The sequence below is a fragment of the Myotis yumanensis genome, unplaced genomic scaffold (genome assembly GCF_028538775.1).
Source record: "Myotis yumanensis isolate MYYU_CA2020_CCGP unplaced genomic scaffold, mMyoYum1.0.hap1 SCAF_2, whole genome shotgun sequence".
Taxonomy (NCBI): Eukaryota; Metazoa; Chordata; class Mammalia; order Chiroptera; family Vespertilionidae; genus Myotis; species Myotis yumanensis.
The window spans coordinates 64,520,209-64,545,329 of NW_027223753.1; the positions used below are offsets into that span (position 1 = coordinate 64,520,209).

Genomic DNA, 25,121 nt, shown 5'->3' on the forward strand with positions numbered 1-25,121 from the left:
TGAACATGATAGGGACAGCAGAGGAGCTCACATTTCACAGTATCTGTGTCGTAAGTGCTTTTGCAAAACATCTTCTAGAGACCAACCTGTCCTCCATCCATCTCCGTAGTGGGACTTTGTGTACGAAAGGCTCTAGCTAAAGGAAATTAAAAAAAAAAAATTATCGTTATTGTTGAAAGTATTACAGATGTCCCCCTTTTTTCCCATTGACCCCTTCTACCTCGCATCTGCCCTGCCCCAGGCCTCCACCAAACTACTGTCTGTGTCCATGGGCTATGCATATATGCATGTAAGTTCCCCGGTTATCTCTCCTCACCCACCCTCCCACCCCCTTCTTCCCTCTGAGACTCATCAGTCTGTGATTTTAAATATTAATTATTGCTTGTATAACATTTTTAAGTTTGAAATGCTTTTTCTACCTACAACATTTAAACGTCTTGAGTGGCTTTTATTATCCCTGTTACATATGGGGAAACTGAGGCTCAGAAAAGCAAAGCACTGAGCTCAGGTTCTCACATAGAAACGGAATTGACTCAGAAACACGAGCTCTATTCATGACACATCAATGCTTCTCACAAACCATTCCTTAGAAAATAAACAGCCTCTTGCTCATTATGTAAGCATGCAGTGTCTGATGGAACTAAATAAAGCTTTTGCATTTGCTCATGCTGGATCTGGTACCACCTGTAAGGTGACATGCAAGTAACTTCCCTTCGTGTACAACACCTGGTATGGACTCAGTGAATGTCATTGATCATTCACTAAAATCCACGGGAGTGAAAATATTAGATTTGACTGAGATGCTTATCTGTCTAGTCTTTCAACAGACCCCAGTCTGCTGTTGAGAATGAGAAATGAACCAAAAGCTAGGAACCACACCTGTCGGGAACCAGACCTCCTGCTTCTCTGGGGTCTGCTATTGGACTAACAGAGATGGCAGCTACTCTGACTCTACCCTATCTTCCCTGAATCACAGGCAGTTACAGTTTCCCTTTCCTTCATTGCCTTCGCACTATATTCACAATGTTCTCAGCACATATTCCATGTTCTATGATGATTTTTTTTGTTTTTACTGTAATTCCCCACTATATCGTGACCCCTTCTGAGGCCGGGACTGTTTAACGTCTAAACAGCACAGCACCTGGCACAGACTACAGGCTTAATAAACATTCACTGAATGTGTGAGTATGACACAGGGAGATTTGCCATATAAATGAACTCAGAGACTCACGGAACATTTGCACTAAAGCATCCCCATGTGGCAGGGATCTGTCAGATTAGAGAGGTGTGCTGCCTAGATCAATTGCCTAACTCATTTCTGGCCAGAAGAAAATGTCCTGGAGTTAGAAAAATAATATTCCTGCTCATTTAAATTTTCCTTTTCATGTCACAGAGTCTTTGTTTATAGATATAGTGTTACCTTTCCATAAACTACAGGCAGGCACACACATCCCTGTTCCAATAGTGGGATGTGCTAGACCAAACCATTCACAGTGTCTCTCGTTTCCCCTGATGACTGAGTCTGTATGGAGTCAGCATGTGAGAAAAGATTAGGATCAAGGGGACTCTAGCTAAATCAGGCTGAAGAAAAGTGGGGCACTTGCTATAGATCAGCATTGAAAGGAAAGGCTCTCACACCGTGATGACCAAAGATGAGCTGGTCTTTGCTCTCCAACTTGATTCTCAAGTATTCTGACCAAGACTGGGATACAAGCATCTTATTGACAAAACTTACACTCAGAGCTATTAAGAAGTGGGGTGTGTCTGCTTTTCTGACCCCAGGGCCCTTCATTAGCACTTCTATAGCATTTGCTATGTCCAAAAGACTTTTACACACATTTTCTTCATTATTCTTGTGGGCAAAATACACCATAGCTGTTAATAGTTTATTGTATAGGTTTGAGCCAAACTGACCTGGGCTAGAATCCTGGCTTCTGTGTACTTGCTATATAACCTTGGGCAAAAGCTAACCTCTCTGAGCCCCAGGTACCATCTGTTGTGAAGAAATAATAATAGGACCTGAATCAAGGGTTAAAATTCAATAAGATATTGTACATAAAGTATTTGGCCAAATGCCTGGCCTCTAATAAGTGCTTAATAAAAGACAGTTGTAAATTATGTAAATATTATTCTTATCCTTCAGAAGACATTTCTGCTGCCCCAACCCTAGAGAGCTGTTCGGATAGGCACAGGAAGGAAGACCTTCTGGATTAAATGCTTACTCTGCAACCGTCTCAAGGATGTTGGCTTGGAGTCCTGACAGTCTCTATTTACTCAGAGTTCCCACTGACTTGAGTCAGCCTCCTGTCTGTGTCAGGACCAAGCCTGCAGTTTCTCCTCATCACATGACTCTTTCCTTTAACCTTCTCCTCCATCTCATCCTGCCTGGCCCTGGCCCCAGGCAAGACATGACACAGGCCACTGGAGCAAGATGTTTCACGAAGTTCGCCAGGAAGACAGCTTTTCTTAGAGAGACTCTGGAAAAGAAATTCCTCCTTTCAAGTAAAATAACACGGGCCCGAATCACTGGGCTATGCCAGCGACATCAGGGCATCGTTAAAGAAAAGTCTTGACTAAGCAATGTTTATAATTTCAGAGCTGTTTGGAGTTTACGGTATAATTTATGCCATGTGTTCTATCATTAACAGTTTTTAAGACTGACCTTTTTTTTTTTTTAATTCAGCTGAGCATAAAACATCCACTTATAACACGGCATCTCCCATAATAAGGAAGACACACTCTTTCATTGAACTGGGAGGTTTCCTTTGGAAACCATTATTTGTTGGTTAGCAGTTCCCTTCAAACATCTAACTGGCTGGAGACAATACAAACAACCTAAAGAGCTTAGAGTTCTATTTCAGGGTTGACTTGCTCAGAATCTGTATGGTGAGCAGTCTGTCACAGGACAGGCTCGTGTGCTGCTAGAAGCCTGCCTTGAATCGTGTTTAAGAGCTGGGGACATCTCTGGGGAAAAGTAGAGTCTCAGAAGTATCTTTCAAGAAAGCCTCCCTGGGGCAACAAGGCAGTGTTGCTTTGTGTGTGCGTGTGTGTGCACGTGTGCATGTGCGTGTCGTGCGTGGGTGCATGAGTGCATGCGTGCGTGCGTGCGTGTGTGTGTGTGTGTGTGTGTGTGTGGTGGTGGTGATGGGGGAGTGCAAGGGAAGCCACAGCTGTAAGGAGTGGAGATCTGACTTCTATCAAGGAGCGGCCAGAAGCACATTGTTGAGTACACCACGAACACAGAACCTTCTCAAGAGGTCTGACTGTGTGCAATATGGGCTATATAGCATGACTAAGTCACCAGGAACAATGGAACTAATTGAACATCTAATGCAGCTTCAAAAAATCTACCAATAATACTCTGAAAATAGAATAAAACAACACACACACTCACCAAACCTAACTCCTGCCTTGGTTTCCCAGGAAATAAATAAGACTTGAAATGCTACTTTTGAAAAATCAGTGAAAACATGATTAAGTCTACAAGGTGAAACTATGATGGAGGGAAGCTATTTCCCTGATTTATTTCCATGTTAATGCTTCATATCCGCGATGTGGCCTGATCTTAGGAACTGCCAATAGCCCAAATACTTCATGTGCTGACTCCCAGACCTTCCCAGTTCACCGAGGATCTGCAGGCATGAGTAATGGCTTTGGGAATCCTATGACAAATACTGGGGATTGGGAGTATATGAAAGATGCAAGATAACAGACATGTAAATCACACATCCATCCCCTGAGTCATGCTCAGCGACTCTCTCCTTTACACCCACAAGCAGTTGGTTACTAAATTCTATCTGCCTCCTAGGCAATTCTTTATATCCCACCCCTCTTGCCTTTCTTGGAGTCTCTGTCATGGTCTCTTGCTAGGAGTATTTTAACAGTCTCCTTAAGTCAGAGAGCTCCCTGACTTCCCTTTTGGCCTCTTCTGTTCTATTCTCTATGTTGCCCCATAACGATCCTCCTAAAACACAAAACTTGCTGACAGTCTCCAATGTCCTGTCATTGACCACAGAACAGCTCTTTCCAAGGCCTTTTGATGGTCTGGGAATCTGTCTATCTGGGTTCTGTATTGACTGGCATTTGCCCTTAAGATCTCTGAGCCTTGGCCTCCTCATCCATAAAAGAGGATAATAATAGTACTGACCTCACAAGGTTGTCATGGGTTCAATGAGATAAGGTAAATAAAAAGTTTTAGATAGGGCCAGACACAGAAGACGTGTTAAATGAATGCTGTTATCATTGCACATAGCCCTCAGTACTTAGCCCTTACAGTTCCCAGAATAGGCTATGGTCTTAGTATCTCCATGACTTAGTGCCTGTTGCTTTTCTTAATTGATTTATTGACTGATTATTCATCTTCAGATATTTATGGAATATCTACACGTTTGTGGCCTCTGTACCAACAATTTGTTGAGTGCCAAAGACGCGGCAATGAACAAGATAGGATAGATACAGCTCTCCTTAAGTTTGCACTCCAGAAGTGAAGCTCTAGCCAATAACCTTTTTATCAATAATTTAATATTTAATGATAAACAAGTAAATCTGAAATAGCAAATACAGTTTTGTGCTTAAAGACAGTAAGGGTATCGGACTTGGGTGGCAGGATGAACTGATGTTTTTTGGAGATCAGTGTAAAATTCTCAGAGACAATGATAAAAGGAGCCGGAAGGCACTGAAGTCACTATATAGTCCTTGACATGATGTTTTAGCAAAGTGAATGCCAGATATATATATAAATTATGAGGTTGCATTTTTTTACAAATAGAGTTTGCTAATTCATTTGAGATCCTTTGTTGTCTTTATGTAAAATGCTCAAAACACTCTACAAAATGAATTATAAAAATTTATCAATATACTTCTAGGAATCAACTATATTTGGTGCTTTTATTTTCATTAGCATAGATGCTTTACTCAGATGCTACAGTATGTGGGTAAAAGTTCACCTCTTTTAATTGTAGGTACAAGCAGTGGTAAAATAATTATATCTATATAACTATTTGATTTTTCATTATTTAATGCTATACTTTTTGAACTCTTACTGTTCAAAGAGCTTCATATTTATTATTTAAAATCAGAAAGCATTCAGATGATAGGTATTTAACCCCCAGCTAGAAGTTGCAGAAGGTAAACAGAACAAGAATTAGAGGACCATGTGTGCAGAGTTTTAATAAATATTGGAGAGAATAAAGCCCAGAGATGTAAATGGCTGATGTTTTTAATAGACTTGGTTGTGGAATCCAGGCAAGTGTGAAGATTTCACCTCTATCCTTGAGAACTCAGTGAGTAAAATGAATTCTAGTCTGAAATGGAAAATCTTAGCTTGGCAGCAAGTGAAGAGACTGCTGCTGCAGCTGCCCATAATATAATGGCTACTACATGAATGCCTCCATGCAGATTTGATCTTTGTGGCATGTCTGCCTCCGGGTACTATGCTAAGTACATACTCCAGACCCACTTTTTTAAAGTTCTTTTAAATTAATGAAAGAGGCTGAAATCAGAAGCCAAACACTCATTAAAATAATGTTCTTAGAATGTGCTTTGATATAAATTATTTTCATGCAGAAACTCAGCCCCTTTTTGTGCTGCACATGCATGTGAGATATCACAACAGGCCTGCACCCCCCAGGGCCAAGCCAGCAGCTGCCCTAAACTGCCCCTTGCCAGCATGAAATGCACATGGTGTTGCTTTTCTCCAGAAGATGGTCCCGAGACTGCTGCTATTGCCCCTTCGGTGGTACAACATGCAACAGCAGAGAGTGAACATCAACCTGGAGAGAGAAACGTGGCTCAGTAGGATCTATTTCAGATCCTAAATTAGAAGACTAAATGTTCTTCATGCTCTGCTATTAGGACTCTAATTCCAATATTTATCACCCTTACCAGGTCTCAATTTCCAGCTGCAAAATGAAAGGGCACAGAGTCCCACCCTATGTTTGTATACGGATATTTGTCTATGTCACTGTACATGCAGACAAAATTCTATTTATACTATTTATACTTTACAATCACATATGTTGCTCAGTATAATTTATATTTAGAGAATGTTTACTTTGAAAAAAAAGAGAGCTAATAATTTTGACTAAATCATGTAGTTTAGAAAAATTTCCAAAAGAGTCAGTAATCCAGTGTACTTTTAATTTAGTCTAATGTTCCTTATCTTAATGCACATTTGTTCATTCACTGTGGTTTAAAAATAGAACAAAACTTTTATCTTAAATGAGACCTTTCATGTAAGGTCTTAATGATTCTGTGAGAGAGAAAAAAACCATCAACATCAGCCCATCAAACATTTAAATCAGAAGATTACAGACCAAAAAATAAAGGAAGCCATTAGGGTTTGCATAAGAGGCCAGATAAGGGGAGAGCTCTATTTTATCTCATGTGTATAAATGCTGATCCATTGCTAAACAAAAATTGCTATTGTTTTGAGATTGGCTATCTATAATTAAGTAATGCTTCTTGGTAGAATAATTCTTAGAGAATGATTTTTATGAACTGAAGTTCTGACAGAACAAAGGAATTTTATTTACAGTAGAATATTACAAAAGTGCTCATTTTAACAAAATGGCTACAGATATGCTTTTTTTATTTCCTTTATTTCCAAAGAATCTATAGTAGGATTTAGACACCAAATGGATAGAAGAAAATTAATGGATAAGTTAGAAATAGATTTACAAGGAAACTAAAGAAAGAACAGTTGATACTCTGCTTCTTCAAATGACTTACATAAAATAATTCAGGTTTCCTGAAGTAAATGTCCAAATGCAGGACTCAGGAGCCAGTGAAAGTGAATTCAGCTCAAAGGAAAGAGGACAGCAACACTGGCACCCACCTAGGGACTTGAAAAGACTTAAAGAAATAAAAAACTTTGTCAGACAGGCTAATCACCAGTAGCAGCATCCCTTGACCGAATGGCTATAGGCTCTGAAAGAGATAGTCTTTGTCATATTTGCTTCTTTTTCAAATCATTAGCTACTTCATATGACCATTAGGGTGACCACGTTGCAATGAACCTATAGTTCTGTGCTATGCTCCCTGGTCTAGAAGACTTCTGAAGGCCTAGAAATCAACAATAAAAAGAGGAGTAAAAACTACTAGAAACTAAGAAACACTCTAGATAATCCTAAAAGTGAAAGCAAACTATTTAGAAAGTAACAAAAGCCACACTTTATTGGAAGGTAGCAGTTGTCACTAGGAAAGTTCAATTATGTAAAGTCTTCCTGACCTATTGTTCTAATTTTAGCTTAAACTTACTATAACTGAATATGTGTCAGGCATTGGGCTGAGCACTTTTGCCTTATTTTCTAATTTAATCCCCATAATATCCCCAGGAGGTAGGTATTACTATTATCCCCCTTTTGAAAATGAGGAAATAAACTTTCCAGTGTCACAGAGCAAGGAAATGTCAGGGCCAGGATTTGAATCCTCATGCGAATCCAGTCCTGAACCACTCTGTGTACTAGTATGTTTTCCCCAAACCCACCCTGCTGGCCTTCCCACCCCCGCCATCCTTATATATGCTATTCCTTTTGCCTGGAACTTTTAACCAAAATAATAGTAGTGATAATAATAATAAAGGGAAGTTATTATTAAAACTAGAGGCCCATTGCACAGATTCGTGCACATTGAAAGGAAATTAATTAGAAGGTGGCCAGCAAGGTGGGACTGGGTGAGACAGGCTGGACATGCTGGAGCCAACCTCCAGTGATCCTTCCCCAGTGGGCCACACCTGGGGTGGCATCAGGGCTCAAAGGGTGTCTGCAGAGTGAGCGGGGTCCCTCTGATAGGTGGGGTCCCTTGGCCTGGCCAGTGGGGATTGAGTCAAACCCAGCAGTCTGACATCCCCCAAGGGGTCCTAGAGTGCAAGAGGGCACTCTGCAAAGTTGTTGTCTGCTCCCTGGTGGTCAGTGCACATCATAGCTACCGGCCAGTCAGTCAGTCAACTGGTCGCTTAGCCTTTTATATAGATAGATAATGGCTATCATCTATTGAGAGATTACTATGTTCCAGGCATTGTGCTAAGCATGCTATATGCATTGTCTCATTAAATCCTCCTAACAGTCCTATGAGGTAGTTATTATAAATTCATCATTCAACAAAACATGGTGGACTATGTGTTCCAAAGGCACAGTAGCAGGATTGGAACAGCAATGGTTGGTGAAAGATTGGTTCAAATCAATATTATGAAAGAAAATATCTGAAGGGTCTATCAGCCTAAAATATTTCCTAATGAGAGTAAAAAACAAACAAACACAAAAAACCTCAATTTCTAAAATTACATGTTTACATATAATTTTACTGCATTAAAAGGTCATTAATCAAGCTAACAGAAGCTGTTGAAAAGTCTTGGCAAAGTAGCATTAGAAGTATTTCACATGTAGCCAGGAAGATGTATAAATCAATTGATCATAAAAGAAAACTCTGCTTAGAAAATGAGAGACATCCATCTTATCTGACCTCAACAGTGATTTCCTCACATAATTTCAGTATCTTCAGGTAAAGTTAGAAGCTACTAAAACAGAAGAAGGTAACACTATGTATTAACTACTTGATATTCCAAAAATATAATTTCCTGTCTTCCAGAGGTCTGATAAATTGGCCTAAGAAAAGAATTCCCTAAATAAATACTTCTTGATCCAAGGCAATGTTACTGTATCTTACCTGTTGTATTATTTTTGGTAAACCTGGGAAAAAGGCACAAAGATTTTTAATACCGTACTGCAAATGGAAGAAAATATAATCTTAAGAATTGTCAACTTATATAGCTTATTGATATTTAATATTTTTAAAAAGTTATAAAAACATTTTTATTTTACCCAGCCAGTGTGGCTCATTTGGTTGAGCATCATCCCATGCACCAAGAGGTCACCAGTTCCATTCCCTGTCAGGGCACATGCCAGGGTTGTGAGTTCTATCCCAAGCAGGAGGCGTGCAGGAGGCAGCCAATTGATGCTTATCTCTCATTGATATTTCTATTTTTCTCTCCTTCTCCCTTTCTCTCTCCAAAATCAATAAAACATACTTTAAAAAAATTTATTTCAATAGGCACATTTTGAATATGGATTATATATTAAATTTCTTGATCATGAAAATGCTACTATAGTTATTTAGGAGAATCTCTTTGTTCTTAGGTGACACATAATGAAGTATTTTGGGGTGCAGTGCCATATGTCTATGTCTTTCAAATGGTTCAACAAAAGCAACAGGGGAGGATATAGCAACATATTTAAAAGTGGTTGACTCTATGTGAAGGGTTTTATTGTACTAACATTTTCAGCTTTTCTGAAGGATTATATTTTTTCAAAATAAAAATTTAAGAGAAGAAATTTGATCACAGGAAATAATTTGCCTTTATGCCTTGTATCTTAGTAGCTCACATATAAGTCATTGAAATTCTTTTACTCTCCTATGTTCCCATTTAATATTTATCCTTAGGTGATAATAAGACCTGACATTAATGAGACTTACTAATGTACCAGGAAGAGACTGTTATAAACACACTAGAGGCCCGGTGCACAAAATTCGTGCGGGGAGGGGGGGGCGCGTTTGCCTGCTCTGTGGTCACCGTGGCAAAAATGGCTAAGCAGGCCATGCTGGGAGCTGCCTCCTACCTGCTGTCTCCATGGAGGCGATGGGGTTAATTTGCATACTCATTCCTGATTGGCTGATGAGCATAGGGGAGGGATGGTCAATTTACATGTTTCTCTCTTATTATATGGGATATGATAGACCAACATGGAAAACTCAGACAAATGCAATTTTTCTTAAGCTGTAGTTCAAAAGGCCTTAAGGAACACCACAGACCCTTAGTCTATTAACATGGCTTAGAGGGACACTTGGAACAGTTTCAGAGTGATTGCATGATTCTGATGACACATAAATTCTTGCCTTTCATATACTTTCATTCCCATCAACTTTTCAGGCAGCACGTGGCATCTCCATGCCTGGGGAGAAGTGGTCTTACTCTAAGCATGTGGGCTCCCCCTTGACCACTATTGACTGAGGCCAGGAAGCATGATGAAGGATTAAAGCTCCCAAATTCTTGTAGAGGGAAGGGAGTGATGGGGGGGGGGGGGGGGGGGGCGGGGAATTCCTACCCATAGAGAGCATTGGAGGCATCAGAAATTTTTAAAGTCCCCCCAGGTGATTTATATGTGGAGCCAATTTGAGAACCACTGCTCCAGAGATGTTTCTCAGTGTGGTCTGTGGGCCAGCAGCATTGGCATCACCTGAAACCTTGTTATAAATCAATAATCTTAGACTCCAACCCAGACCAATGTAATCAGAACCTGCTTATTAACAAGATCCTGGGTGATTCAGATGCACATTAAAGTTTGAATACAAAATGAGTGCAATGATCCAATAGGTAGAGGCTGGTTGAATACTTTGATGATATTTTACATCCTTACCCAACAGCCAGGCTACTATAAAATACAGTTTTGTCCTCAAAGAAAACAGTCTCTTCCAACTAGATAATAAGCCTTTAAAGGAGAAAGATCCTTCCTAGATTCTCAGTAACTGCAGAGTCTAGCACAGTGTTTTATAAATAGTAAGTGTACCATAGATGCCTTTGATCATGCCAGTAGAAATAAGAGTGCTTTGAAATTAGCATCCATGTTTTACCAAAAGACTATAGATCTCATGGTGTCAAGCATGTCAAATTTGTGGCCATGTGCCTCGACAATCTGTGGACTTTTAGCAAACAAAACTACACTTCATATTCCCCAATTATCACCACAGTACCAAGTGCCCAATTATTTCTTTTGTCCAAATATATTAAGGAGGTCAGTGGATTTTCAGTTTCATTCTCCTCTGTTTACAGTTTTAGAATGTAAATTAAAACTGCACTATAAAAAAATACACAATGAACAATGAAGCCTTTTTTGAAGTTATTCTCAGAAAAGGCAATGAACGGTAAGATAAATGATGGAATGCATTTATCGATAGCAAACAATTGTGTTTTTTTCCAGCATAGATGACTCATTAATTCAACTAATATTGAAGATGCACCACAAGGGTGGTTATAGATGTGATCATGAAAAGTCTGTGTAATTTGCTTCTTTGAGTCTATTGTTGTTATTGTCGGTGCATCTGTACAGTGTTCTGAGACTTTTTCCCCACAGCAAATTTGACACACACCCAACCAAATAAACTATTATTCCTAGCTTGACTGCTTCTGGCAAGAACAAGAGTTTCATATGCCAACCCATGGCTGAGCCATTGTATGTCTTTATTAAAAACTAGAGGCCTGGTGCACGAAATTCGTGCCCTGGGGGGTGGGGGTTCCCTCAGCCCAGCCTGCCCCTCTCACAGTCCGGGAGCCCTCAGTGGGTGTCCTACTGATGGTCACAGTCTGGCAGCAGAGGCTCGGAGCAGGCGTCCCGTATGTGTGTGTGTGTGTGTCTGCTGGGGCCTGCCCCCAGCCGCGCCACGTAGGCTCGAAGCAGTTGCTGTATGTGTGTGTGTGTGTGTGTGTGTGTGTGTGTCCCCACTGGGGGTCTGCCCCCAGCCACATTGGAGGCTTAGAGCAGGCACTGTGTGTGTGTGTGTGTCTGCGGGGGGCCTGCCCCCAGTCACACCATGGAGTCTTGGAGCAGGAGCCCCTCTGTGTTGATCTCTCAGGCTCCTGGCCTCCACTGCATGTTGTACTCTCCCTTGAGCTATGGCCAGGATGGGGGTGCTGCTTGCACGCCAGGCTTTCCTGCTCCAGGATCGCCATGGCAAAGGGGGAGCATGCCCAGCTGGGGGCTGCCCATAGGCCGGACTTTCCCGCTTCCAGGTCTCCATGGCAACCGGGGAGCAGGCCCAGCTGGGGGCTGCCTGCAGGCCGGGCTTTCCTGGTCCTGGATCAGGCCTGGCTTGGGGCTGCCTGCAGGCCGGGCTTTCCTGCTCCCGGATCAGGCGCAGCTGGGGGCTGCCTACCGGCCGCACTTTTCTACTTACCGATGGCCGGATCACCACAGCGACCTAGGGCCCAATGGCACTTTCCTGCTCTCTGATAGTCATAGGGTCCCGGCTGGGGGCGGGGCTTAGCAGTGCAGGGCTTAGGAGGCAGGGGGTCCCGGGTGGGGGCTCAGGGGCTTATGCCCCGCTGCCTAGGGCTGCACATGGGGCCCGGATGGCAGCTCGCGCTGTCCCACCCTGCCTGTAGTATAGGATAGAGGCCTGGTGCACAGGTGGGGGCTGGTTGGTTTGCCCTGAAGGGTGTCCCGGATCAGGGTGGGGGTCTCGCTTGGGTGCCTGGCCAGCCTGGATGATGGGCTGATGGCTGTTTTTAGGCTGCCTGTACCCCCTTTAGGGTGGGGGTCCCCACTGGGGTGCCTGGCCAGTCTGGATGAGGGGCTAAGGGCCGTTTTCAGGCTGGCGGGTGACTAAAGCTCCCAGCCTCTCCTTTTTTTCTTTTTCTTTTTTTTAATTCTGGGATTTATTTACTTTCTATGGCTGTCACTGGAGCTGAAAGCCAGCTTTAGCTCTGAGGCCGGCTCCAGCTTGAGGCCTCAGCTGCTGAAAGCAGATATCTGGGCTTAGTTTAGCTTCTATAATTGAAACTCTGTTGCCATCACTGCCGCTCTAAGCTCTGAGCCCGCTGCCGGCTGAAAGCAGGTTTCTGGAGCTTGTTTAGCTTCTATAATTGCAACATTGTTGCATCCGGAGCTCAGAGCTGGGTGGCAGCAGGCAGGGAACCTTGGCTTTCTCCATCACTGGAGCAAGCAAGCCTCTGGTTCACTTCAGCTGCCTGGCTGCCGGCCGCCATCTTGGTTGGCAGTTAATTTGCATATCCTGCTGATTAGCCAATGGGAAACATTCGGGGGTATGGTCAATTTGCATGTTTCTCTTTTATTAGATAGGATAAAGAATAGTCACCGTTAGTGAAAGTTTAATGTATGCTAGGAACTGTGTTAAGTATTTTCATGCTTTGTTTTCCTCAACTCTCAAACAGCCCTATGGTACATATGTATTATCAACCTTGTTTTTCAGAAGAGGAAACTGAGGCTTAGAAAGCTTAATTTAGTTGCCCTAAATCAGTCAACAGGGACTAAGCTCATCTCTCTAATATGTCTCATGGTTACTAAGGGTCAGAAAGTTTTTTCCCATTAACATCTCCTGACCTGAGCTAGAATTCCGTGAATCATGCAGAAGCCTGGTCTATGGGGCTTTTTTACTTTTAGTTCATCCTCATCTTGAGCAGTAGGAGTACCATCTTGGTGGGATCATTTCAGAAGAAGGTGGCAGAACTTGACCCCAAAACTCCTTATAATGCCAAAGATTTCCAGAAGGGAGCTGGCTTCCTACCTATGGGCTCTTCCTCTTAACTCCCCGCACTTCTTAGTCCCCTGTGCAGAGGCAGGAGTATGGGGAAAGTTGCAGAAATTAATAATTCATTAAGATGTCTCTTAACCTGCACCCTTAACAACAAAATCCTGATTTCACGTATTGATTTGGCATATATCATTGCATATTGCCAAAAATAGTATATGTTGTCCTAAGACTTAAAAATACTGTAACTTTTTTAATGTATAGAAGTTCGGGTCTTCCTATATTTTTATTAATGGCAGAATCCCTTACATTTCCAAAGTCAGTTATGAGGGCAAGATGACCTGCCTATCAAATGGATAACCAGAAGTATTATTTATCACAAACAGAATAGAAAACACTCACTGAAATGCAATCTTATTATACTCATTAGAAAAACCTTGTGATCTCCATGTCTGGGTATTGGTCGTATGAGCCTTACATTTAACCTGCACATGGTAATGGAACATAGAAATGCCCTTTAATGTCCCCTTCAAGAAAGAACTCACCTGGTGGCATGCCCCATAGTTTATTAAGCAACTGTCTGACTTCCATGTATGCTCAGCTTTAGGCAACAATATGCCTGTGAATATTCACATGACTAGTGACCTTCAACAGATGTCTATACTGAACTGAAAATACATAGTGGTCAAATCAAATTAAATAGCTATAAAAATTTTTATTTCAAGACAATCCTATTACATACAAGAACAGATAGACTCTATAAGATGAAAAAATTAATCAAACATTTATTACCAACTCATGCCCCTTTCAAATATAAAATTAGTAAAACTGACAGTTTTTAAACTTAAATTACCCTCATGCTGAGAGAGAGGCTCAGAGACTGAAATAACTACCGCTGCATGAATTGTGAGCAAATTGACATTTCTGTCCTATGAAGGAACTGCTGGTGTGCAAATATGGAATTTTGAAAATATTTTCACCTGAAGAATTAATTGCATCTCCGGGAGAAATGTGTTTGGTTGAATAACATGACAACGAACAACTGCCTTGGGTTGGCACAAATTCGGTAGTTCTTTCTCCACATTTTTCACCTTAGATATTATCCTAAGCTCAGCATGTCTGTGTGTCAAATGGGTGCTTGTGAAATGTTGTCATTTATTGGGAACTAAGAGAATTCAACTTTGGCCTAATGTTATACATATATGTCAGAAGAATTCTTCAAGTAAAATACCAATATGAAGCCTGAAAGTTAGCATTTGTGCTACAAATATCCATACTGTCCATATGTATTTATCTTTATCTTTCTTAAAATTTTGAAAGGGAAGTGATAAGGTTCTGCCACGCCACAATATTACAAAGCCTAAATTCATAAAATAGGTAGCATGCTTAGATGAAGGAATTTTGAGATATCATGATTAAGAACACAAGCTCTGTGGATAAACCTCAACAATCACTTAAGCTTTCAATATCTCTGGCTACCTGATCTGTGAAATGGGGTAATTATACTTACCTTATAGGGTTGTCATGAGATTATATAATATAATATATGCCAAGTACTTAGCATACTCCTTGACTCATAGTAGTAAATGCAATGCTATCAAAATATCCTTATTGATAATTTTGTTATAGAAATTGAATGAATACTCAGTCTAAGTTGTTTTCATTTTCATGTGTAGTTCAAGGGCATTTCTGGGGTCTACTAGTTCAAAGGCCTTGAAAGTCTTAGAAACTAGAGTTCTTGCCCCACTCTCATCTCACTCCATGAATGACCTGAAGAAAAATTTAAAAGGTAGGATTCTGCTGGACTCCCAGTTTCTATTTGCAATTCCAATCTAGTGACTAAGTATGAACTCTAACTCTGTTTCTAAAACACAGGTTCAGAGTACATTTAATGGAGAACAAAGGGTTGTCCACTAGGACATTTTCCCAGAAACACAGCAGACTTTCAATGTCAAATCAGTGCAGCACAAGTCTGATGCAACAGAAAATTTTCACCCAAATGTAAGGTCTATTTGAATTATAATCTAGTTAGTTTTGAAAATCAGAATCAATATTTCAAAGACACACTGATTAGAGTCAAACTATCAAAATTCGCAAGATCAAAACAAAAATCTACTTCTAACTTTTTACACACCATTGTGTTTAAAAACTTGTTCAAACATTTGCCTTGCTATTATATATCTCATTTGGCCATAGTTTTGTTAGGCTAATAAAAATCTTATTCACTAGATTGTAAAGCATTTAAATATGGCTGTTTTAAATGTTTTGCAGCCACAGCTGGTACCAATGTGTTAATAAAACATCATTCAGGAAAGTTAAGTCCAAGACTTTGGTTGGCATTTACATTCTCCCAGGTAGATCAAATGTCAAGCTACAATGCCAGTTCTGATGCATAATTAACAGAGACGTGGACATTTAGAATTTGGCAGCATGGAACTGAATAAAGAAAATTAAACATAAATACAGTTTTAGAAGTTTACCATGTAGTCTCTCCACTGATTTCTGTCTCTACAGGATAAGTGATTTTTTTTGCTATCTTCTCTTCTCTACCTGTGACCAAGCAAAATTAAATAATACTAACTTTATATTTGTTTAGTATCCTATAGCTTATGAAGTATTTTCACATATTCTCATTTAACCCTCACATCCACATTCAGAGCATTCAATGAGGAAATGAAGTTTGTGAAACTAGCAAGGAAAGCATTAATATCCATATTTTAAGAGCTAAGAAAGGTAAAGTGAGGTATGTGAAAATTCAGAGATAAGCTATAAACCTAGAACTTGCTCTTGAAGTACCCCAACTGCCAGAGCACCAGCGAAAATTAATAACACTCTAAGACTCATCAAACATCTGGAAACCTCTGGCTCATACTGCTGGTGACCAGACCAGCTCCGAGGTACCAAGGAGCATGATTTGGGTTGGAATGGGCTCCAGAAGTCCACTCCTCTTAAGACCAGTGGATGGTGGGCTGGTTCTCAGGATCAGAAAGGAAGAGTGGATATGTATTCTGGGAGCATAGCATAGCACAGTGATTTTCAACCTTTTTCATCTAATGGCACACATTAAAGCAAATTACTAAAATTCTGCGGCATACCAAAATATATATATATATTTTACTGACCTGACAATAAAATAGATATAATTTTGATTCATTCACACTGGTTGGCTATTGTTGTGTTAGCTGTTGTCATTTTTAAAACTGACAATCTAAGGGAAAAGAGGTCAGTGCCCCTGACTAAATAGTCAGGTATTACATGTTTTAAAAATTCTTAAGGCACACTAGTTGAAATTTGCTGGTATAGCGTTAAATTACAATAGTATATTCTGGTAGGTGGAATACTTCTAGTATCATCCAAAGAGTTAATAATGCTGATACTGTCAACTAAAAAAATGTTAAGCATCTGCCTTTGCTTATGTGCAGCTAGATATCAAAAACTTCCAAACCATATGTGGATTTAACATGGATTTGATGAAGCCATATAGCCGCTTTTTGATTTCTTGGTTGATCTGCATGTTGGAAAGAGAACATGAAAAGACCAAATGAAAAGAATTATTGCCAGAAAAATGTTTTAGTCCATCTTTCTTTTCAAAACATTGGATTTATGAGCTCAATCTTATTTTATTAAGTTTATAATTTCCTGATGTTTTTACTTAATTTTGCTCAAAGCACACATATATCTGGATGTCTACAAATTATTCTCCTAACTTCATCCATAAATGACTTAATACATGATAGGAATGTAGATTTATATATAACATGTCTAATCTTTATGCCAGAATTATTAGATTCCTAAATAATAGAAAAAAGAACCCTGAGATCCAGTGGGAACAGGGCTGCACATACTCAGTAGTCCCTCTTTATTCCTGTAACACAGCCAAAGGCGGCAGGGAGAACACAAAACAAAAACTCAAACTTATATTTGGTGGAACCAGGAGCTCAGACTCCAAAGTTGTTGCTGTAAACGCGGCCCAAAGCAACTGAGTTTGCACAGGAACCCACGGGAGAAAGTAGAGTAAAGCCCAGGAAAGAGACTCCAGCAGTTGTAAACATCAGAAATTTAAAACAAACTAACAAACAAAAACACTTCCTGAAGTCCTGAAACATTCTGAGAGGCAGAAGTTATACCTCCTGTCTGAACCGGAGGGTGAAAGAACAGAAATGAGGTGAATATCAGAAGCCCCCCCTGAGTCTGGTTCATTCAGAGAAGGCCGAATCAGGGATAGCTAAGAATCACACAGACAAGCCCTATTTGTGGGAAGTTTACATCTGCCAAGGAGAGGAGAGTCTTTGTTTTGTAAAAACCATCTAGTGTGAAAGATCATCCTGACCTCTTCCTACCTTAGGAATCTTTTGCCAAGAGCTGATATAGAAAGATTCAACACGTTCAATGAGAAATGTATCTTTGTATAATATAAAACTTTGAATGTCTGTGTATGAATCATAATTCAAAGCATTCAATAAGGAAAATTCAATAAGTAGCATAGCACCAATACAAAAGTGCTATAAAAAGGAAAAATAAAGCAGCAAACTTTATTAACAGATGAAAAACAGTCACCAGAGCAACACTGCCACAGAATATATAAAGTTGTGAATAATTTTTCCGAAAATAAAAACAACCCCTTCTATAAGAAAAGTCACAAAGCAGAAATGCCAGATATTAAGAAGGAAATGCTGAAATAGAGGAGAGGAAGCATGAGCTGTAATAACTGAAGAAATAAGTAGATGGAAAAAGTAAAACCATCACAGAAATTAAAATAAGAATTTAAAAAGTTCAAGGGCAACATATTATGCAAAATAAAAAAGACACAAGATAAAATGAGAACAGCAAATACAATACAATAAAATAAAGAACTAAAGCAGATGGAAGAGAAAATGAGAGCTAGGGATGGCACATATGAGATCCAGCTTATACATAACTAGAATCCCTAAAAAGAAAATCTAAACAATGGAAGAGAACAGATATTGAAAGACAAAATTCAAGTGAACTCCTATATAATGAAAGGCTACAGAATGTACCAGGGTGAATTTATCCAAAAGAGTCAACAATGAGACATAATCTAGGATATTCACCTGTCTTCAAAAACAAAGAAAGAACCCTTTGAACAATTAGACAAAAAGATAAAGTATGCTATAAAAAAAAGGAAATGATCAGAGTGATCTTGGATTTATCCAGACTAACATTTGTCAGCAGCAAACATAACAAAATCTATAAAATACTCAAGGAAAGAAAGCAGGAGTTGAAGATTTCACATCTAACTAAACAAGGCTTTAAATTTACAGGCTACCTACAACAAATTACACCATGCAAGGATTTAGGCAATATTGTTCCCATCACTTCTTGAGTACACTTCTACAGACAAAGGACTGGCAGGGAGCTTTAATATACTTCACTGTAGACATAAGACTAAAAAACATGTGGATTAGAGTAACAGAGGGAATATCAATATTGTATGTCCTGAAAAGGTAGAAAGTATAACATTAACATGGTAAAGAAAGTGGGAGGAGAGTTCACAGATTCCCTCAGGTGTAGTATCAGGCATAAAAAGACATAATTTAAAGATGACACATTAAGTAATATTTGTATAAATATTTAAAAATAGAAAGGTAAATTCTAAAGCTAGGTGATGGGACCAAGGTAGGGAAAAGAGGGAAAATGGGAAAAATGTAATTTTATCATTGCTTATATAAGGAAACTCATAGTGTCTAAAGATACGAAGAATTAATATTAAGGAGCTATAATTACAAAAGTAATAGTGAGAACAAAACTGCAAACTTTTCTTAATATCAGCACAGCTGGCATATACAGAAAGCAAAATGAAGAAAACAGAAAACAAGCCTTATGCTACACTGCCTTCTCTCTCCCACCCTGTACCTAGAGTTCCCTACAATCAGTCAACAGAGGAGGAGAAGACTTGGGCCTAGCTTAGATGATTCTTCACAATATGCAGGCAACCCCCAAAAGTGGACAGCCATAGCACTGCAGCCTGTTTCTGGGACATCCCTGAAGGAGAAGTGATGAAGAAAAGTCTTCCCTCTGGGCAGAACTTGGGGCAGTAGCACCTGGTTGTTCTCTTAGCTTGGAAGGAAAAATGGCCAGACATGGGATTATATGCCAATTCATGGGTTCTGGCCAATGGTTTGGCTGAATGGTCAGGAACCTGGAACTTGGAAAATTGTTGACAAGGAAATTTTGGGAAGAGATATGTGGAAAGACCTCTCTGAATGGGAGAAACAAACAAACAAACAAAAACCATGAAGAGCCCTAACCGGTTTTGCTCAGTGGATAGAGTGTCGGCCTGCAGACTTAAGGGTCCCGGGTTCGATTCCGGTCAAGGGAATCGATGTGTACCTTCGTTGTGGACACATCCCCAGTAGGGGGTGTGCAAGAGGCAGCTGATCGATGTTTCTCTCTCATCCATGTTTCTAACTCTCTATCCCTCTCCCTTCCTCTCTGTAAAAAATCAATAAAATATATATTTTTAAAAAAACACCATGAAGACAACCATGTCTTATGCTCATCAAAGGGTATAACCTCAAGCATAGGCGGATTTGAATAATGACATAGATAGCATGACTCATTCTATGAATACCAATCAGCCTCTCTCCCCAGCCACCTCTGTCATTGCCCAATGGACTCGTGAACAAAGTGGCCATCATGACAGAGATGGAGATTATCATGGACTTCCACTCACCCAGGGTGACCTGGCTATGGCATTGGTGGTGCCCAATCTACTAGTGGCAGAGACTAACACTGAGTACTCAACAGAATACCATTCCCTGCGGTTATTAGCCAGATACCTGGTGGCAAGTTAACTGCATGGTATGGCTTCCATTATGGAAAGGACAATATTCTGTTCTTATTGGAATAGACATTTACTCTAGATATGCATTTGCCTCTCCTGCATTCAATTACTTCTGATGAAACTACAATCCACAGCTTTTTTGAATGCCTTAGCCACCAGCATGGTATTGAAAACAGCATTGCTTGTGACCAAGGAACTCATTTCACAGCAAAAGAAGTGTGGCCATAGGCCCATGGTCATGGAATTCACTGGTCTTACCATGTTCCCCACCATCCTCAGGCAGCTGACTTAATAGATGGTGAAAATGGTCTTTTGAAGACACACACATAGGTGGCAATACATTGCAGGGCTGGGGAAGGTTCTCCAGAAGGCTGTATAGCTCTGAATCAGCATCCGATATATGGTGCAGTTTCTCCCACATGTATGATTCAATGGTCTAGGATTCATGGGGTGGAAATATAAGCGGCGCCACTGTGTACCCTAGTGCTTCCCTAGCAAAAATCTTCCTATTCCCCAATCTTATGCTCTACTGGCAAAGTGGTCTTAGTTCCAAAGGGAGGAATGCTTTCACTGGGAGATACAACAAGGGTTGCATTGACCTGGAAGTTAAGACTGCTATCCAGCCACTGTGGATAAATAATGGAGAATTTGCTCTCTGTCTGTCTTCAAGCTAGGACATTGGTCTTCTCATGCCATTGAACTCAGCCTCAGAGTGGAATTTACACTATCAACTAACCTCGTTTTTAGGCCTTTGGACTCAGAGTGGAACTTATACTGTCAGCTCTCTGAGGCCCCTGGAGTTGGACTGGAAAAACACTGTCGGCTGTCCTGGGTCTCCACACATAGCAGGCACTAACCACATTAAATGAAGGAGTTAATCTATTTTGAAATCTAGATGTTTTATTTCTATTTATTCAGAGAGTCAATGTAACTATGAACATCTCACATCTTCATTGCTACCTTAGAGGAGCGGAGAAAGATGCTTTTTATCACTCTCACACTGTGCTGCCTTGTGCAGGTATCCATGCTTTGGGAGAAAGGGTTAGATGCAGTGGTCAGCAAACTGCAGCTCGCGATCCACATGTGGCTCTTTGGCCCCTTGAGTGTGGCTCTTCCACAAAATACCACGTGCAGGCGCGCATGTACAGTGCGATTGAAACTTCGTGGCCCATGCGCAGAAGTCGGTATTTTGTGAAAGAGCCACACTCAAGGGGCCAAAGAGCCACATGTGGTTCGCGAGCCACAGTTTCCCGACCACTGGGTTAGAGCAAAAGCCTCCTTGCAAGGGACCTCTAAGGTTTCAAAAGTTTGAGGATGTGCTCTTGAAAAAAGTGTTGGCATTTTCCCCACATCCATTTACCCCTTCTTCTTTTCCTTAAGAGAACTCCCGCAGTCATCAAGTTTTGGCTAGGCTAATGGCCACTCCAGTTAGAGGTTACTTTCCATCTTCCTTTGAATCTTGATGAAGCTTTGAGTTTTGGTTCTAGCTACTAGGTTTTAGCAACAACTGCTCCATGTCCTTCAAAATGAAGTTGTTTCCCTTCCATGTTTTCTTTTTTTTCCTTCCCACATCCTGGAATGTGGATACAGTGCAGTGCAAATATCTCAGCCAGAGAGAAAAACCAAATGGAGCAGATGGCAGAGTTGCCCCACCAACCTGGGTCCCTAGATGACTTCGTGGAGCCTAGCCCAGCTACCCATCTTTCATTATAATATGAGAGAGAAAGAACCTTCTAAAATATTTAAGCCACTGTCCCTGGAGTCGCTCTTTTACAGTGGCTAAGCTCATTTCCTAATAATGACAACAATTACTGGTGAGATTCTTAGTTGCAGGATCTGTTTTGCAGAAAAGAAAAATCCACTCGAGCCAGTTTAGACATAGACATATGACAGCCTATTAGGTAGTTTATGGAACTTTTAGGAAGGCCAACGAAATGATCTTGGATTACATACTGTCAAGCGCAACCTAAGCCAGAAAAAACACCCAATTCACCACAGACTTATTACAGAGGAAATCACACAGGTTCCAGCACCCTATACAGAGCACTCACCGGTATCTTCCATCTCCTCGGGTTCTAGGCTGACTTGTTGGACTGTGAGCCATGAGCATGGAAGCCACCCATTGAGCTAGACAGAGTCCTATCCCCCTGAGCCATGCCAGGGTGGGCTCAGACTATAATGTGTTCTTAGCTCTCTTTCCTTTGTGGCATTAATGTCACCTGTAAAGAAGTTTTGTTTGTTTACTGAAGTATTCCGAGCTTTCATTTGCTACCAGTGAAATCACTAGATGGCCCATTTTTTCTTGAGGGCTTCCTAGAAATGGGATCTTTCAAAATTATTCATTACTAGAGGCCCGGTGCACAAAAATTTGTGCACTCAGGGGGGTCCCTCAGCCCGGCCTGTGCCCTCTTGCAGTCTGGGACCCCTCAGGGGATGTCCACCTGCTGGCTTAGGCCCACTCCCCAGGGGATCAGGCCTAAGCTGGCAGTTAGACATCCCTCTGGCAGCCTGAGAGCCCTTGGAGGATGTCCACTTGCCAGCGGGGAGCAGGCCTAAGCTGCAGTCTGACATCTTTAGTGCTGCTGAGGAGGCAGGAGAGGCTCCAGCTGCCACCGCTGTGCTGGCAGCTGGCAGCCTGGCTTGTGGCTCAGCAGAGCTCCCCCTGTGGGAGCGCACTGACCACCAGGGGACAGCTCCTGCATTGAGTGTCTGCCCCCTGGTGGTCAGTGTGTGTCATAGTGACCAGTCATTCCCAGTCCTTCTGCTGTTAGGGTCAATTTGCATATTACCCTTTTATTATATAATATATAATATAGGGTAGGATATAGGATAGGTTTTCAACAGTGGATAATAAAAGGCTTTAAATAGTGGATGTAAATGTCAGTAACATAAGAGTCATTCTGTCACAATTTCAAGCCTAATTCCAGCACTGTTCCTGAAAGGACAAGATTTATGGTCAAAGAATTAGTTTAAGTCATGAAATTGGCAAGTAGTCAAAATAGATCAACTTCAATTATTAGCATTTGGAACCATATGTGAATTACCTAGGAATCAGATCCTGAAGCCATAAACATTAACACTTGTTCTTTTCTTTCTGTCAATTTAAACACCAAAAGCACTTTAGAAAACCAGACACATGAATATTCATAAAGGAAAGAGATTTGAGTGAATCTGTCTATTTTACTTTTAATGCTAGGATATTCTTTCACATTCTTTCCAATGTTTTACTTAGTTTGAATCCAATGTTTTCTGTAATTCTTATGACTTTCTTCAAAGACACTTCATTGTGAGTCAGCAAGGTAGGCCACCGTCATAGATTTTCTCAAAACTGAAAATGACCTCTTCACTATTTAAAACACTTTTCATCTTATTTTTGTCAGAAATCTTTCTATAGCCAATTATATTCTTACCTGCCTTATTAAACAAAGATGCTGTCTTCAGTTATCTCCATAAATATTTATCACCAGACTATGTTTTGCAGAGTAAAATTCTAACAACTTTTCAAAGCTCTTTTCTCTGGGACTCCATCAAATATGTTGATGTCACCTCCTCTTTTCAAATGTATTCTTCATAACTTATCAAGCTTAACTGAAGTTGTGTGTTAAGTAAAACCAAGCAGACTCTGAATGGGGGTTTATGAGGTCACCTAGGACAGTGGTCGGCAACTTCTGCGCATGGGCCACGAAGTTTCAATCACACTGTACATGCGCGCCCGCACGTGGTATTTTGTGGAAGAGCCACGCTCAAGGAGCCAAAGAGCCGCATGTGGCTCGTGAGCCGCAGTTTGCCGACCACTGACCTAGGAAGTGGGAAATTAAGCTGAATTGCTGTGGCTTTGTCAACGTGATTTCAGCATAATTTTAAAGAAATTTCTGAGTGAATAATTCTGTTAACAGCTTATATCCAACATCTAAAAAGTTTCTCTCTGAAGCGTATGTTTTTAAACCAATAATTTAACAGACATTTATACAAAAGAAACAACATAAGCTTAATGGAGGTGGGACTGTTCACTTCACAAGGGCAGGTTTTGTGCTCTAACACACTTGATGAATGAATAAATGTACCTATTCCTGCCAAACTTATTTCTCCTGTTTTTGTCTCTGTACCTGGAATCCTTTTCCCATTTTAGCTGAATGTGTGAATGTGTTTTAATTCTTCAAGACTTGAATTCTTCAAAAATCAACTGCAGAAAGCCAACTTTCCACAAGACCAATTTGCCAAATTTCCTTGTTCCTTTGAACTATTTATAAAGTTTACAATAATTCACATTGGATGGGGTAGTTTTAATAGCTTTAAAAAAATTATGTAAACTTTTAGTTGACCAGTTTTCATTTTGTTTTCATAACAGCATTCAAAGGAATGTTTAATTTGTCTCTCCCCAGATTCCTGCCAGAGCTGGAAAGAGCTAGGACACACAGGGGGCTGCTACTGGGGGCAAGATGTGGAGGCGGCTCAGCACGTGCTGCTTCCCAGAGAGAGGCAAGATGTGGTCATAAGAAAAAGGGTACATCCATTGAACCCTTCACAAAGGGTTCACAAAGAATATTCTCAAATATAACAACTTTTTAAATAAACATCATTCCTCCTTTGTTCCCCACCCATTTTGCCCCTTCGTTTCCCCAGGAGGGCCGTGCTGTGTGCTGACTCTGCTCCTGCTAGTGCCAGCAGCAGGGAGCTGGGGCAGAGACAAAGCAGCACTCCTTCAGATGCTGTCATGGAGACAAAATGAAAAGTAGCCCATCAAAACTAAGTAGTGAAAAGGAACAAGTAAATTTGGTGAATTGGACTTGTTTCCTCCAGGAACTCGCTCACATGACTACTTTTCTCAGACTCTCCTTGGCAAAACTGGTGGGTCCCATTACAACCTATTCACACCGCCATTACATCACTTCGAAATGATGTGAGAATAGCAGCACGCTATCTCGGTTATCTGATTTCATAAGTAGTTCAATTTCTAGACTGTTTATTCACTCAACAACTACTTAATAAAAAGTGAATTTCTTCACTAAACAGATATTTACCGAGGGGTGGGAGTGGGAGCCAAAATGGGTGAAGG

The 25,121-nt window shown here is 40.6% G+C and overlaps 1 pseudogene; it reads left to right on the forward strand.

Moving 5' to 3' along the window:
- Positions 1-20,527, forward strand: part of LOC139002426 (uncharacterized) — a 123,595-nt pseudogene extending 103,068 nt beyond the window's left edge.
- Positions 20,528-25,121: the final 4,594 nt, after the last annotated feature.